Here is a 15,211-nt window from a genome sequence, read left to right on the forward strand (position 1 = left end):
TGTGCGCATGCGCACAGCGTCTATTCACCGCTGCTCTGCTAAGCAGGGCAGCGACAGACAGAGCCTCCCAATTGTCCTCCCCACCGCGGGACACTGCGGCCCGCAGGTGGGACAGCGGGACAGTCCCCAAAAAACGGGACTGTCCCGCGAAAATCGGGACAGTTGGGAGGTATGATATGGGGCATGCAAAAATTGAGATAAAACTCAGTTTTGCTCCTCTCCACGGAAATTTTTAGTAAAAGGCGAAAGATTTGTTTGTTCTGAAGAGAAACCAGAGCATGACCAAGATTCCACCTGTCGCCTGAGTGCCATGCCAGCAGTCCTCATTCAGCTCAAAGTGAGCACCCAATTTGAAAGAAAGAAAGCAGATTTCTCACCAGGCTTCCCCTTGCTATAAACATGGTTTGTACTCTTTTCCATGTGCTCCCAGATCTTTCAAGCAATTAGAATGGTCAAGAAAGTTCTGCTTGAAAAGAAACAGACATTTATTGTCATTGTTATGCAAATAAACTTACATTAAAGCTAACAAGAAAGCACACTCGTTCTGTCTTTAAACTGATAAAAGAAACCCCAATAATATGGGGCATGCAAAAATTGAGATAAAATTCAGTTTTGCTCCTCTCCACGGATAATCTTTAATAAAAGGCGAAAGATTTGTTCGTTCTGAAGAGAAACCAGAGCATGACCAAGATTCCACCTGTCGCCTGAGTGCTGTGCCAGCAGTCCTCATTCAGATCAAAGTGAGTGCCCAATTTGAAAGAAAGCAGATTTCTCACCTGGCTTCTCCTTGCTATAAGCATGGTTTGTACTGTATTCCATGTGCTCCCAGATCTTTAAAGCAAGTAGCATGGTCAAGAAAGTTCTGTTTGAACATAAACATTTACTGTCATTTCTATGCAAATGAGCTTACATTAAAGCACACTCATTCTATCTTTAAACCGGTAAAAGAAACCCCAAAAAGATGGGGCATGCAAAAATTGAGATAAAACTCGGTTTTGCGCCTCTCTACGGAAATCTTTAGTAAGAGGCGAAAGATTTGTTCGTTCTGAAGAGAAACCAGAGCATGACCAAGATTTTTATATGAAAATATGTGTTCTCCCTGCAGTTGTTGTCCCCAGATGAGAGTTCCCTTGTGCTGCCTCAGCTGAATCTCCTTTACTTGACAGAGATGTGCCTGAGCAGCGGCCCTCCCCAGCCCTATCCCAAATCATACTTATTTTGCATAGGCGATACCATGGTCATGAAGATTGTTCTCCCAGGGTGAGGTTCATTCATTGCATTCTGGGTATGCTGACCCCTGTGATTTCCCCAAATGTGGGAAACTCGACTGCATTATTTGTGGTAGTGGGGGACTGTGTTTGTGCTTTCCTCTGGTCAGCTCTGGTAAAAGTCAGATTTATTTGTCTCAGATCTTCCTCTAGCCTTGTTCTTCTTTCGAGAGTTCCCTTGTGCTGCCTCAGTTGGATCTCTTTCACTTGACAGGGGGGTGCCCGAGTAGCGACCCTCCCCAGCTCTAGCCCAACTCCTACTTACCTGCCAGGTGAGATACTATGATCATGAAGGTGCTTCTCCCAGGGCAAGGCTCACCCATTGCACTCTGGGTGTGGTGCCCCTGCGATTTCCCCAAATGTGGGAAGCTTGACTGCATAATTTGTGTTTCCCCTGGTCGGCTCTCGTATAATTCAGATCTCTTTGTCTCAGGTCTCTCTCCAGCCTAGTTTGCTGTCTGTTTCCACTTCTTTTTTCATGAGCCCCTCCCTTTTATACCCTTGTGCACTATCCTGACTTCTCCTCTTGTCTGCTTACTTTGTGCCTTCCAATGCACAATGCAAACTACTGGTAGTGCTGCAGGGCCCACACCCTTTTACTTGCCGTACAGAGCAGCTCTGGAGCTGTTACAGTGCCCAGCTGCTGCAAGAAATCAGCTTGAATGCTTCAGGGGCTGGGGCATAGCCAACATGAGCCCCACACCGAAGGAGGGTGGAGGTGTTTAATGCGAACTAGGGGTCATCCAAGCGCCGCAAAAGGCCGCTATGCCCTGCACGCCCCTTTTCTCTTTTCATATGCAGACGAGGGTTGAAGCCAACTTTGACCCACTGCTTGGATGACATCACCGTATGCAAATCCATCTGCTGCAGGCCTTCCCCCAGGAATGCTTGCACTAGTTGTTGCATTTGGTTTGTTGTTTGGGGGTGCTTCATTATTAGGCAGCCTTCTGCCCTCCCATGTTCATCTGAAAATATGTGTTCTCCCTGCAGTTGTTGTCCCCAGATGAGAGTTCCCTTGTGCTGCCTCAGTTGAATCTCCTTTACTTGACAGAGATGTGCCTGAGCAGCGGCCCTCCCCAGCCCTATCCCAAATCATACTTATTTTGCATAGGAGATACCATGGTCATGAAGATTGTTCTCCCAGGGTGAGGTTCATTCATTGCATTCTGGGTATGCTGACCCCTGTGATTTCCCCAAATGTGGGAAACTCAACTGCATTATTTGTGGTAGTGGGGGACTGTGTTTGTGCTTTCCTCTGGACAGCTCTGGTAAAAGTCAGATTTATTTGTCTCAGATCTTCCTCTAGCCTTGTTCTTCTTTCGAGAGTTCCCTTGTGCTGCCTCAGTTGGATCTCTTTCACTTGACAGGGGGGTGCCCGAGCAGCGACCCTCCCCAGCTCTAGCCCAACTCCTACTTACTTGCCAGGTGAGATACTATGATCATGAAGGTGCTTCTCCCAGGGCAAGGCTCACCCATTGCACTCTGGGTGTGGTGCCCCTGCGATTTCCCCAAATGTGGGAAGCTTGACTGCATAATTTGTGTTTCCCCTGGTCGGCTCTCGTATAATTCAGATCTCTTTGTCTCAGGTCTCTCTCCAGCCTAGTTTGCTGTCTGTTTCCACTTCTTTTTTCATGAGCCCCTCCCTTTTATACCCTTGTGCACTATCCTGACTTCTCCTCCTGTCTGCTTACTTTGTGCCTTCCAATGCACAATGCAAACTACAGGTAGTGCTGTAGGGCCCACACCCTTTTACTTGCCGTACAGAGCAGCTCTGGAGCTGTTACAGTGCCCAGCTACTGCAAGAAATCAGCTTGAATGCTTCAGGGGCTGGGGCACAGCCAACATGAGCCCCACACCGAAGGAGGGTGGAGGTGTTTAATGTGAACTAGGGGTCATCCAAGCGCCGCAAAAGGCCGCCATGCCCTGCACGCCCCTTTTCTCTTTTCATATGCAGACGAGGGTTGAAGCCAACTTTGACCCACTGCTTGGATGACATCACCGTATGCAAATCCATCTGCTGCAGGCCTTCCCCCAGGAATGCTTGCACTAGTTGTTGCATTTGGTTTGTTGTTTGGGGGTGCTTCAGTATTAGGCAGCCTTCTGCCCTCCCATGTTCATCTGAAAATATGTGTTCTCCCTGCAGTTGTTGTCCCCAGATGAGAGTTCCCTTGTGCTGCCTCAGTTGAATCTCCTTTACTTGACAGAGATGTGCCTGAGCAGCGGCCCTCCCCAGCCCTATCCCAAATCATACTTATTTTGCATAGGAGATACCATGGTCATGAAGATTGTTCTCCCAGGGTGAGGTTCATTCATTGCATTCTGGGTATGCTGACCCCTGTGATTTCCAAAATGTGGGAAACTCGACTGCATTATTTGTGGTAGTGGGGGACTGTGTTTGTGCTTTCCTCTGGTCAGCTCTGGTAAAAGTCAGATTTATTTGTCTCAGATCTTCCTCTAGCCTTGTTCTTCTTTCGAGAGTTTCCTTGTGCTGCCTCAGTTGGATCTCTTTCACTTGACAGAGGGGTGCCCGAGCAGCGACCCTCCCCAGCTCTAGCCCAACTCCTACTTACCTGCCAGGTGAGATACTATGATCATGAAGGTGCTTCTCCCAGGGCAAGGCTCACCCATTGCACTCTGATTTCCCCAAATGTGGGAAGCTTGACTGCATAATTTGTGTTTCCCCTGGTCGGCTCTCGTATAATTCAGATCTCTTTGTCTCAGGTCTCTCTCCAGCCTAGTTTGCTGTCTGTTTCCACTTCTTTTTTCATGAGCCCCTCCCTTTTATACCCTTGTGCACTATCCTGACTTCTCCTCCTGTCTGCTTACTTTGTGCCTTCCAATGCACAATGCAAACTACAGGTAGTGCTGCAGGGCCCACACCCTTTTACTTGCCGTACAGAGCAGCTCTGGAGCTGTTACAGTGCCCAGCTGCTGCAAGAAATCAGCTTGAATGCTTCAGGGGCTGGGGCATAGCCAACATGAGCCCCACACCGAAGGAGGGTGGAGGTGTTTAATGCGAACTAGGGGTCATCCAAGCGCCGCAAAAGGCCGCCATGCCCTGCACGCCCCTTTTCTCTTTTCATATGCAGACGAGGGTTGAAGCCAACTTTGACCCACTGCTTGGATGACATCACCGTATGCAAATCCATCTGCTGCAGGCCTTCCCCCAGGAATGCTTGCACTAGTTGTTGCATTTGGTTTGTTGTTTGGGGGTGCTTCAGTATTAGGCAGCCTTCTGCCCTCCCATGTTCATCTGAAAATATGTGTTCTCCCTGCAGTTGTTGTCCCCAGATGAGAGTTCCCTTGTGCTGCCTCAGTTGAATCTCCTTTACTTGACAGAGATGTGCCTGAGCAGCGGCCCTCCCCAGCCCTATCCCAAATCATACTTATTTTGCATAGGAGATACCATGGTCATGAAGATTGTTCTCCCACGGTGAGGTTCATTCATTGCATTCTGGGTATGCTGACCCCTGTGATTTCCCCAAATGTGGGAAACTCGACTGCATTATTTGTGGTAGTGGGGGACTGTGTTTGTGCTTTCCTCTGGTCAGCTCTGGTAAAAGTCAGATTTCTTTGTCTCAGATCTTCCTTTAGCCTTGTTCTTCTTTCGAGAGTTCCCTTGTGCTGCCTCAGTTGGATCTCCTTCACTTGACAGGGGGGTACCCGAGCAGCGACCCTCCCCAGCTCTAGCCCAACTTCTACTTACCTGGCAGGTGAGATACTATGATCATGTAGGTGCTTCTCCCAGGGCAAGGCTCACCCATTGCACTCTGGGTGTGCTGCTCCTGCGATTTCCCCAAATGTGGGAAACTTGACTGCATAATTTGTGTTTGCCCTGGTCGGCTCTCGTATAATTCAGATCTCTTTGTCTCAGGTCTCTCTCCAGCCTAGTTTGCTGTCTGTTTCAACTTCTCTTTTCTTGAGCCGCTCCCTTCTATGCCCTTGCGCACTATCCTGACTTCTCCCGTCTGCTTACTTTGTGCCTTCCAATGCACAATGCAAACTACAGGTAGTGCTGCAGGGCCCACACCCTTTTACTTGCCGTTCAGAGCAGCTCTGGAGCTGTTACAGTGCCCAGCTGCTGCAATAAATCAGCTTGAATGCTTCAGGGGATGGGGCATGGCCAACATGAGCCCCACACCAAAGGAGGGTGGGGTGTTTAATGCGAACTAGGGGTCATCCAAGCACCGCAAAAGGCCGCCATGCCCTGCACGCCCCTTTTCTCTTTTCATATGCAGATGAGGGTTGAAGCCAACTTTGACCCACTGCTTGGATGACATCACCGTATGCAAATCCGTCTTCTGCAGAACTTCCCCCAGGAATGCTTGCACTAGTTGTTGCATTTGGTTTGTTGTTTGGGGGTGCTTCAGTATTAGGCAGCCTTCTGCCCTCCCATGTTCATCTGAAAATATGTGTTCTCCCTGCAGTTGTTGTCCCCAGATGAGAGTTCCCTTGTGCTGCCTCAGTTGAATCTCCTTTACTTGACAGAGATGTGCATGAGCAGCGGCCCTCCCCAGCCCTATCCCAAATCATACTTATTTTGCATAGGAGATACCATGGTCATGAAGATTACTCTCCCAGGGTGAGGTTCATTCATTGCATTCTGGGTATGCTGACCCCTGTGATTTCCCCAAATGTGGGAAACGCGACTGCTTTATTTGTTGGTAGTGGGGGACTGTGTTTGTGTTTTCCTCTGCTCTCTGGTAAAAGTCAGATTTCTTTGTTTCAGATCTTCCTCTAGCCTTGTTCTTCTTTCGAGAGTTTCCTTGTGCTGCCTCAGTTGGATCTCCTTCACTTGACAGGGGGGTGCCCGAGCAGCGACCCTCCCCAGCTCTAGCCCAACTCCTACTTACCTGCCAGGTGAGATACTATGATCATGAAGGTGCTTCTCCCAGGGCAAGGCTCACCCATTGCACTCTGGGTGTGCTGCCCCTGCGATTTCCCCAAATGTGGGAAACTTGACTGCATAATTTGTGTTTCCCCTGGTCAGGTCTCGTATAATTCAGATCTCTTTGTCTCAGGTCTCTCTCCAGCCTAGTTTGCTGTCTGTTTCCACTTCTCTTTTCTTGAGCCGCTCCCTTCTATGCCCTTGCACACTATCCTGACTTCTCCTCCTTTCTGCTTACTTTGTGCCTTCCAACGCACAATGCGAACTACAGGTAGTGCTGCAGGGCCCACACCCTTTTACTTGCCTTACAGAGCAGCTCTGGAGCTGTTACAGTGCCCAGCTGCTGCAAGAAATCAGCTTGAATGCTACAGGGGCTGGGGCATAGCCAACATGAGCCCTACACCGAAGGAGGGTGGAGGTGTTTAATGCAAACTAGGGGTCAGCCAAGTGCCGCAAAAGGCCACCATGCCCTGCACGCCCCTTTTCTCTTTTCATATGCAGACGAGGGTTGAAGCCAACTTTGACCCACTGCTTGGATGACATCACCATATGCAAATCTATCTGCTGCAGGCCTTCCCCCAGGAATGCTTGCACTAGTTGTTGCATTTGGTTTGTTGTTTGGGGGTGCTTCAGTATTAGGCAGCCTTCTGCCCTCCCATGTTCATCTGAAAATATGTGTTCTCCCTGCAGTTGTTGTCCCCAGATGAGAGTTCCCTTGTGCTGCCTCAGTTGAATCTCCTTTACTTGACAGAGATGTGCCTGAGCAGCGGCCCTCCCCAGCCATATCCCAAATCATACTTATTTTGCATAGGAGATACCATTGTTATGAAGATTGTTCTCCCAGGGTGCGGTTCATTCATTGCACTCTGGGTATGCTGACCCCTGTGATTTCCCCAAATGTGGGAAACTCGACTGCATTATTTGTGGTAGTGGTGGACTGTGTTTGTGCTTTCCTCTGGTCAGCTCTGGTAAAAGTCAGATTTCTTTGTCTCAGATCTTCCTCTAGCCTTGTTCTTCTTTCGAGAGTTCCTTTGTGCTGCCTCAGTTGGATCTCCTTCACTTGACAGGGGGGTGCCCGAGCAGCGACCCTCCCCAGCTCTAGCCCAACTCCTACTTACCTGCCAGGTGAGATACTATGATCATGAAGGTGCTTCTCCCAGGGCAAGGCTCACCCATTGCACTCTGGGTGTGCTGCTCCTGCGATTTCCCCAAATGTGGGAAACTTGACTGCATAATTTGTGTTTCCCCTGGTCAGGTCTCGTATAATTCAGATCTCTTTGTCTCAGGTCTCTCTCCAGCCTAGTTTGCTGTCTGTTTCCACTTCTCTTTTCTTTAGCAGCTCCCTTCTATGCCCTTGCGCACTATCCTGACTTCTCCTCCTTTCTGCTTACTTTGTGCCTTCCAACGCACAATGCGAACTACAGGTAGTGCTGCAGGGCCCACAACCTTTTACTTGCCTTACAGAGCAGCTCTGGAGCTGTTACAGTGCCCAGCTGCTGCAAGAAATCAGCTTGAATGCTTCAGGGGCTGGGGCATAGCCAACATGAGCCCCACACCGAAGGAGGGTGGAGGTGTTTAATGCAAACTAGGGGTCAGCCAAGTGCCGCAAAAGGCCACCATGCCCTGCACGCCCCTTTTCTCTTTTCATATGCAGACGAGGGTTGAAGCCAACTTTGACCCACTGCTTGGATGACATCACCATATGCAAATCTATCTGCTGCAGGCCTTCCCCCAGGAATGCTTGCACTAGTTGTTGCATTTGGTTTGTTGTTTGGGGGTGCTTCAGTATTAGGCAGCCTTCTGCCCTCCCATGTTCATCTGAAAATATGTGTTCTCCCTGCAGTTGTTGTCCCCAGATGAGAGTTCCCTTGTGCTGCCTCAGTTGAATCTCCTTTACTTGACAGAGATGTGCCTGAGCAGCGGCCCTCCCCAGCCATATCCCAAATCATACTTATTTTGCATAGGAGATACCATTGTTATGAAGATTGTTCTCCCAGGGTGCGGTTCATTCATTGCACTCTGGGTATGCTGACCCCTGTGATTTCCCCAAATGTGGGAAACTCGACTGCATTATTTGTGGTAGTGGTGGACTGTGTTTGTGCTTTCCTCTGGTCAGCTCTGGTAAAAGTCAGATTTCTTTGTCTCAGATCTTCCTCTAGCCTTGTTCTTCTTTCGAGAGTTCCTTTGTGCTGCCTCAGTTGGATCTCCTTCACTTGACAGGGGGGTGTCCGAGCAGCGACCCTCCCCAGCTCTAGCCCAACTCCTACTTACCTGCCAGGTGAGATACTATGATCATGAAGGTGCTTCTCCCAGGGCAAGGCTCACCCATTGCACTCTGGGTGTGCTGCCCCTGCAATTTCCCCAAATGTGGGAAACTTGACTGCATAATTTGTGTTTCCCCTGGTCGGCTCTCGTATAATTCAGATCTCTTTGTCTCAGGTCTCTCTCCAGCCTAGTTTGCTGTCTGTTTCCACTTCTCTTTTCTTGAGCCCCTCCCTTCTATACCCTTGTGCACTATCCTGACTTCTCCTCCCGTCTGCTTACTTTGTGCCTTCCAATGCACAATGCAAACTACAGGTAGTGCTGCAGGGCCCACACCCTTTTACTTGCCTTACAGAGCAGCTCTGGAGCTGTTACAGTGCCCAGCTGCTGCAAGAAATCAGCTTGAATGCTTCATGGGATGGGGCATGGCCAACATGAGCCCCACACCAAAGGAGGGTGGGGGTGTTTAATGCGATCTAGGGGTCATCCAAGCGCCGCAAAAGGCCGCCATGCCCTGCACGCCCCTTTTCTCTTTTCATATGCAGATGAGGGTTGAAGCCAACTTTGACCCACTGCTTGGATAACATCACCATATGCAAATCCATCTGCTGCAGGCCTTCCCCCAGGAATGCTTGCACTAGTTGTTGCATTTGGTTTGTTGTTTGGGGGTGCTTCAGTATTAGGCAGCCTTCTGCCCTCCCATGTTCATCTGAAAATATGTGTTCTCCCTGCAGTTGTTGTCCCCAGATGAGAGTTCCCTTGTGCTGCCTCAGTTGAATTAACTTTACTTGACAGAGATGTGCCTGAGCAGCGGCCCTCCCCAGCCCTATCCCAAATCATACTTATTTTGCATAGGAGACACCATGGTCATGAAGATTGTTCACCCAGGGTGAGGTTCATTCATTGCATTCTGGGTATGCTGACCCCTGTGATTTCCCCAAATGTGGGAAACTCGCCTGCATTATTTGTGGTAGTGGGGGACTGTGTTTGTGTTTTCCGCTGGTCAGCTCTGGTAAAAGTCAGATTTCTTTGTCTCAGATCTTCCTCTAGCCTTGTTCTTCTTTCGAGAGTTCCATTGTGCTGCCTCAGTTGGATCTCCTTCACTTGACAGGGGGGTGCCCGAGCAGCGACCCTCCCCAGCTCTAGCCCAACTCCTACTTACCTGCCAGGTGAGATACTATGATCTTGAAGGTGCTTCTCCCAGGGCAAGGCTCACCCATTGCACTCTGGCTGTGCTGCCCCTGCGATTTCCCCAAATGTGGGAAACTTGACTGCATAATTTGTGTTTCCCCTGGTCGGCTCTCGTATAATTCAGATCTCTTTGTCTCAGGTCTCTCTCCAGCCTAGTTTGCTGTCTGTTTCCACTTCTCTTTTCTTGAGCCGCTCCCTTCTATGCCCTTGCGCACTATCCTGACTTCTCCCGTCTGATTACTTTGTGCCTTCCAACGCACAATGCGAACTACAGGTAGTGCTGCAGGGCCCACACCCTTTTATTTGCCTTACAGAGCAGCTCTGGAGCTGTTACAGTGCCCAGCTGCTGCAAGAAATCAGCTTGAATGCTTCAGGGGCTGGGGCATAGTCAACATGAGCCCCACACCGAAGGAGGGTGGAGGTGTTTAATGCGAACTAGGGGTCATCCAAGCGCCGCAAAAGGCCGCCATGCCCTGCATAACCCTTTTCTCTTTTCATATGCAGATGAGGGTTCCAGCCAACTTTGGCCCACTGCTTGGATTACATCACCGTATGCAAATTCGTCTCCTGCAGACCTTCCCCCAGGAATGCTTGTACTAGTTATTGCATATGGTTTGATATTTGATGGTGCTTCAGTATTAGGCAGCCTTCCGCCCTCCCATGTTCATCTGAAAAGATGTGGTCTCCCTGCAGTTGTTGTCCCCAGACGAGAGTTCCCTTGTGCTTCCTCAGTTGAATCTCCTTAACTTGACGGGGGAGGGGCTGCCCGAGCAGCCACCCTCCCCAGCCCTATCCCAACTCATACTTATTTTGCATATGAGATCTCTATATCATGAAGATTGTTCTCACAGGGTGAGGTTCATCCATTATATTTTAAAATAGGAAGGTTCAAATTACATATTTGAATTGCATCTATGTGCTGGATTCAAATGTCCCCCCCCCCCTTCCTTTCTCAATTGTGCCCGTCAGCAGCTATTCTAAGGTTGCTGCCAATGGGTGTGACACATTAATTTCTTCTGTGGGGTACACTGGACTCCACAAGGATTCACATTGGGGTGTAGAGTAGGATCTTGATCTGAGGCACCAACCGGCTCAAAGCTTTTGACTGTTCCCAAGATGCTCAGCGCATTCTCCTCTATAACCCCGCTTCCATGAACAGGGAGCTCAGTTTGTAGTTGTTGCCTTCAGTAGCAGGCCACTTAACAGGGGCCTGCCTCAAGCAGCCTATTCTTAGCTATTAATTTTGACAAGAAAAGAAGAACTTTTTTTATGAGAATCTACAAGGGCTGCAGCAGGCTAGGTCTAATAGACATCTTTACTGCAGCTTCATCACTCCCAGCGGCACTGTATACTCCCGTGCCCTGGTTGCTGGGTCACTGCAGCGGAGGCTCCGGTTTCTTCCTAAGGTCAGTCACACACAATGTAACACCCCGGTATAACAAGTGTGTAAACTATGTGGAACAGGTCAGGGATACCTTGATGGACTATTCCTCCTTCAGCAGCAGCTCTTCTCTATTCCTGGCAGAGAGGCAAGGTTTCCCCAGACACAAAGAAAGGCAGGCAGGGCTTTGTATGAAAGAATAAATGGTTTACCACATAACTCAGAAAAGGAACTGATTACAGTAGGGAAGGGAAAGATTTGATTCAAGCAACTTAAACACAGACACCATATACACTTTAAGTCATTACACAAATGGTAATATAACTAAATCTGAGATTAATACTATGTTGCTTAGTAATAGAAATCAACTTATGCAGACAATATTTAAGTCCCAGATAACATTGGTGTCACTGCAGGGAGTCTCTATGTGCACGTTGGGGCCCGGTTATGTTGTTACATAGTTATATGCAGCTATTGTCTCCTTTAGCTGTGAACAAAATATTGTAGCTCTGTGTAGTAAAGATGATTGTTTAAAACAAACTGGAGCTGCTTCCCATGTAAATCGCTGCATAGGTATAGTAAATATAGGATAATGTCCTTTGCAGTGGAGTAGGTTTCAGTATAAATATGGATTTATCTCACCCAGTCAATAGATGTTTCTGAGGCAGTTTCCCCTCAGATGTAGGCCAGTCAGCATTGGTATAAAGGCTTTATACTCTCCTGTCTCTGACACTTGCTGTGCACTCTCTTGGCTGAGAGTGTCATGGCGTTCTTACTTGTTAATTGCTGCACTTCCACTGCTGTATTTTGCACTACTGCTTACTCTCTCATGCAATTTTCAGCTTATTTGTCTCCCCTCTCTCAGCTGCTCATCTCTGCGTAATGGCGTCGCCAGCTCTTTCCTCACCATGGCTCCAACTGACTTCTCAAACTGCTGTTCAATTTTCTTTTAAATAAACTTTATTTAAAATGGCACAGGCAACTACACTGTTGTCAAAAATGTCCTTGTTGTTATGGGATATCACACGTGCCCCCCCCCCCAAAACATGCGTGTCCTCACGCATTTTGGTTTTATCCCTATATAAACTTCTCACTATATCCAGTCACATTCATTAGTGAACACAGATTATGTCTGAAACATTAACATTTATCAACATTTTTAACATCAGTATCTGATAGGTATAATTCCTTTTGTGCTATAGTACATTAACACATGCTCCTGGAGCAATCGGTTGAAATCTGGACAGTATATGGTCTTGAAAAGTTTGTCTAGGAAACCTCAACCCCCCTGCCATGGATGAGTATTGAACTCTTTCTAAACTGTCTTTGGGACATGCTGTACAAAACTGCAGCTGACTATGGTGGTTTTCTGTTTTGCAAGCCCTAGTCTTCTTGCCTCCTTGTCGGTGACAAACCACCTTAGTCTGCTGTAAATACATTTTATGAGCCTCTTCCATTCCATCTTGGGATTCAGTATCACAGCTGGTTTGGGACAATGGATTCTGGAGAGAAAGAGGCAGCAAGGTTCTTCTTACAGAACAGGTTGGACAGTTTCGGCACCATCTCTTGATGTCTTCCCTCATTTCAACCCAAAAGAACTTTTTCCAGATGCTTGTTTCCATCCTTTTGCACCCAGGGTGACCTGACTTGTCGTGATATTCTTCAAGCACATAACAAGCACTTTGTCTTGGAATTACAAGTTGACTGATCCTATAATGAGTATTAGGATCCACACTACATCGAACCAACTGTCCTTTCTCTTCAAACAGCCTTTCTCGCTGTCTCAACAACTTCAGGAGTTCTGGCGAGGATTCTTGCCTTTGTCGCTTGGTCAGGTATTTCCCAATCTTCAGTAAGGCTTTGAGGTGTCTTATCATCTGACTTTTATCTTGCAGGTGGTCAAAACTGGTTCCTTGAATAGGTTGCTCACAGTTTCTAGAACTGGATGCTATATTATTCATGCCTAACATTGAAGCATTCTTTCGGATAATCTGGACACTGGAGATGGGCATTTCTATCATTATTTGGCTAGCCTTATTTTTTTCATGTTCCTCTCTTACAGATAATTCTGTTATCATTCTTCCCTTTTGTTTGGCTATCCCAGGTTGAAGGCCTTGTTTCTCCTGGAGCTTGTCAGTTTGAAACTCTCCTTGGAGTGCTGCTACGAGCTCCTCACAGCAGTTCCGCAACACATTCATGCCCACTATCACTGGAGGCAATCCATCATCTTGGGCAGTGGTGATGATGAAGCCTTGCTGTGGTAGCACTGTTCGTCCGATTTGAATTTCAGCTTCCGAGTATCCTTTGCAAGGGATGCAGTGCCCATTGCTTGCAATCGGGTTTATCAATGTGGAAGTTGACGGAAACATCTGTTCCTCAGTCCAATGCTGCTCAAACTGTGTTGCTTGTATTGTGGTCACTTGTGATCCAGTGTCTAAGAGAGCGGGCATTGAGACTCCATTGATGCAAACTTGAACCACCGGGCTTTGGCTAACATAACGGGTTAACCACATGAATTTGGAGTTTAAATGATCTGGCTGCTCAAATTCTCTCTTAATTTGTCCGCTTCCTTCACAGCTTTGAAAAATGGGTCGCCTTTGGGAGGCAAAGTGGTTGGAAAAAAGTGTCTCCCTGTTTCTATGTAGGTCCCATTGGGAACTGTTCAGTGGTCTCCTCTCCTGGCACCATTCCATTTCTTCATGAAGCAGTGCCTGCTGTCTCTTCAGAATCTGCAGGTCTCTGCGCATCTCTGTCACACCACGTGTCAGTTCAGCCAGCAGACTTCGTAACTCACTAGAAGAGTCAAATATGCATGTCTTTGAACATGGCACTGTCACTCCTTTTACTGTAGGTGGGTAAGTAGCTCCTTTAAAACTTGACTCCTGGGCATCAGAATTCTCTTGATACCGTGGCATCTCTGGAATAGACTCTTGTGGAACAGCCCCTGAAGTAAGACTGGAGCCTAGAACTTTAATCGCAGCCTCTTTAAAATCCAGGAATGTGCTTCCAGGCTTCTGCAATCTCAATAGTCGCAGCTGAGTTTTACAAATTCGCCCCTTGCACCTTCATTGAACTGGTCCAATAACATTTTCTCTTTGTCATGCACTTGCTCAGGGTCTGCTTGCTGAACATCTCTGAGTGCTTCCTGCAAGCTGAGGGCATAGCCCCGTAGTGACTCTCCTGGTTGTTGCTTTCGAGCAAAGAAGTGCATTTTAAGTTCTGACACTGTCCTTGTGTCAAATGTGGTAGCAAGCCTGTTGAGGATCTGGTCCACAGTCTTCTTCTCTTCAGTAGGCCAGGAAGTAACCTCTCTAAGTGCAAGCCCTTTCAACTGTTCCATCAAGATCTCCACCTTTTGCTGCTCTTTCAGCGGGTACAGACGAAACAAAGACTGCAGTAGTATCCTCATCAGTTTATTTTTGTCAATTACCATTTTAATAATCGGGTAAAGAAAATTAAGTGGATTTTTGAAAGAAAACAATACTGTCAATATACTATTAAAACAAATTAAAATGGTAAAAGTTATTGTACTTTAAGTAAAAATAAAAGAGCAAAAATATCAATCCCAGTTTTGGATTACTTTAATTAACAAAAAAAAATGCATATAGCAGAGGATAGTTTCAATCTGCCTACCTCTGGGCTATGGACCCAGCATGCTTCCATTACAGTACTCTGCTGCACATGTAATTGCAAGAGATCCTGAAGCACTCACTCATCATGGGAAAGTACCAATGTGTTTCTTCATTGGTTGATGGAAGAAACATCTTACAAAAACTCTCCAGATTATTGACTATTTAAAGTTTTTCTTGGAAACGTTCTAGATGAATGCTTATCAGCCTTTGTCAGTATGTACTTTTGCAAAGTGTCGCTGTGGCGCAATCAGTTAGTGTGTACGGCTATTAACCAAAAGGTTGGTGGTTCAATCCCACCCAGGGACGTAATTGACCTTGTTATCAGATTTTGGTGATCTTTAAGTAGACAAGTCAAAATTTCAAAAACCCCTGTTATGGTGTTGGGTACCTGGCCTTCTCTGATGTAATCAGAGTTAGATTTGATTCAGTGATTTTATAAAAACAGCTAGGAAGCACAATTTAGCAGTGGTTTGCAGAGAAAAAGAAATATGCTGGCAAAAAAATCCAATTGAGTGATTAAACAGCTCTTCATTTTCTGGCTTTACTTTTATGCTAACAAATTTGTACTCTGAAAAGTGTCCACAAAGCC

The 15,211-nt window shown here is 47.3% G+C and overlaps 18 non-coding genes across 18 annotated transcripts; 15 read left to right on the forward strand and 3 right to left on the reverse strand.

The window, feature by feature from the left end:
* Positions 1–167: 167 nt before the first annotated feature.
* Positions 168–280, reverse strand: LOC135027923 (U5 spliceosomal RNA). Its single transcript, XR_010224304.1, has one exon. It is a non-coding gene; the product is annotated as a U5 spliceosomal RNA (small nuclear RNA).
* A 286-nt stretch (positions 281–566) lies between these two features.
* Positions 567–683, reverse strand: LOC135027922 (U5 spliceosomal RNA). Its single transcript, XR_010224303.1, has one exon. It is a non-coding gene; the product is annotated as a U5 spliceosomal RNA (small nuclear RNA).
* A 266-nt stretch (positions 684–949) lies between these two features.
* Positions 950–1,065, reverse strand: LOC135027911 (U5 spliceosomal RNA). Its single transcript, XR_010224292.1, has one exon. It is a non-coding gene; the product is annotated as a U5 spliceosomal RNA (small nuclear RNA).
* Positions 1,066–1,209: 144 nt separating this feature from the next.
* Positions 1,210–1,373, forward strand: LOC135027952 (U1 spliceosomal RNA). Its single transcript, XR_010224332.1, has one exon. It is a non-coding gene; the product is annotated as a U1 spliceosomal RNA (small nuclear RNA).
* A 152-nt stretch (positions 1,374–1,525) lies between these two features.
* Positions 1,526–1,688, forward strand: LOC135027845 (U1 spliceosomal RNA). The gene has a single exon (XR_010224237.1). It is a non-coding gene; the product is annotated as a U1 spliceosomal RNA (small nuclear RNA).
* A 674-nt stretch (positions 1,689–2,362) lies between these two features.
* Positions 2,363–2,526, forward strand: LOC135027946 (U1 spliceosomal RNA). Its single transcript, XR_010224327.1, has one exon. It is a non-coding gene; the product is annotated as a U1 spliceosomal RNA (small nuclear RNA).
* A 152-nt stretch (positions 2,527–2,678) lies between these two features.
* LOC135027852 (U1 spliceosomal RNA) lies at positions 2,679–2,841 on the forward strand. Its single transcript, XR_010224243.1, has one exon. It is a non-coding gene; the product is annotated as a U1 spliceosomal RNA (small nuclear RNA).
* Positions 2,842–3,515: 674 nt separating this feature from the next.
* On the forward strand, positions 3,516–3,678 carry LOC135027693 (U1 spliceosomal RNA). Its single transcript, XR_010224098.1, has one exon. It is a non-coding gene; the product is annotated as a U1 spliceosomal RNA (small nuclear RNA).
* Positions 3,679–4,650: 972 nt separating this feature from the next.
* On the forward strand, positions 4,651–4,814 carry LOC135027696 (U1 spliceosomal RNA). Its single transcript, XR_010224101.1, has one exon. It is a non-coding gene; the product is annotated as a U1 spliceosomal RNA (small nuclear RNA).
* Positions 4,815–4,966: 152 nt separating this feature from the next.
* LOC135027737 (U1 spliceosomal RNA) lies at positions 4,967–5,129 on the forward strand. The gene has a single exon (XR_010224140.1). It is a non-coding gene; the product is annotated as a U1 spliceosomal RNA (small nuclear RNA).
* Positions 5,130–5,799: 670 nt separating this feature from the next.
* Positions 5,800–5,964, forward strand: LOC135027782 (U1 spliceosomal RNA). The gene has a single exon (XR_010224182.1). It is a non-coding gene; the product is annotated as a U1 spliceosomal RNA (small nuclear RNA).
* Positions 5,965–6,113: 149 nt separating this feature from the next.
* Positions 6,114–6,276, forward strand: LOC135027772 (U1 spliceosomal RNA). The gene has a single exon (XR_010224172.1). It is a non-coding gene; the product is annotated as a U1 spliceosomal RNA (small nuclear RNA).
* A 674-nt stretch (positions 6,277–6,950) lies between these two features.
* Positions 6,951–7,114, forward strand: LOC135027708 (U1 spliceosomal RNA). Its single transcript, XR_010224112.1, has one exon. It is a non-coding gene; the product is annotated as a U1 spliceosomal RNA (small nuclear RNA).
* A 152-nt stretch (positions 7,115–7,266) lies between these two features.
* On the forward strand, positions 7,267–7,429 carry LOC135027780 (U1 spliceosomal RNA). The gene has a single exon (XR_010224180.1). It is a non-coding gene; the product is annotated as a U1 spliceosomal RNA (small nuclear RNA).
* Positions 7,430–8,103: 674 nt separating this feature from the next.
* LOC135027710 (U1 spliceosomal RNA) lies at positions 8,104–8,267 on the forward strand. Its single transcript, XR_010224114.1, has one exon. It is a non-coding gene; the product is annotated as a U1 spliceosomal RNA (small nuclear RNA).
* A 152-nt stretch (positions 8,268–8,419) lies between these two features.
* LOC135027762 (U1 spliceosomal RNA) lies at positions 8,420–8,582 on the forward strand. Its single transcript, XR_010224162.1, has one exon. It is a non-coding gene; the product is annotated as a U1 spliceosomal RNA (small nuclear RNA).
* Positions 8,583–9,256: 674 nt separating this feature from the next.
* Positions 9,257–9,420, forward strand: LOC135027735 (U1 spliceosomal RNA). Its single transcript, XR_010224138.1, has one exon. It is a non-coding gene; the product is annotated as a U1 spliceosomal RNA (small nuclear RNA).
* A 152-nt stretch (positions 9,421–9,572) lies between these two features.
* LOC135027841 (U1 spliceosomal RNA) lies at positions 9,573–9,735 on the forward strand. Its single transcript, XR_010224234.1, has one exon. It is a non-coding gene; the product is annotated as a U1 spliceosomal RNA (small nuclear RNA).
* The last annotated feature ends 5,476 nt before the right edge of the window (positions 9,736–15,211 follow it).

This window comes from Pseudophryne corroboree, unplaced genomic scaffold (genome assembly GCF_028390025.1).
Source record: "Pseudophryne corroboree isolate aPseCor3 unplaced genomic scaffold, aPseCor3.hap2 scaffold_471, whole genome shotgun sequence".
In the NCBI taxonomy this organism is placed as follows: Eukaryota; Metazoa; Chordata; class Amphibia; order Anura; family Myobatrachidae; genus Pseudophryne; species Pseudophryne corroboree.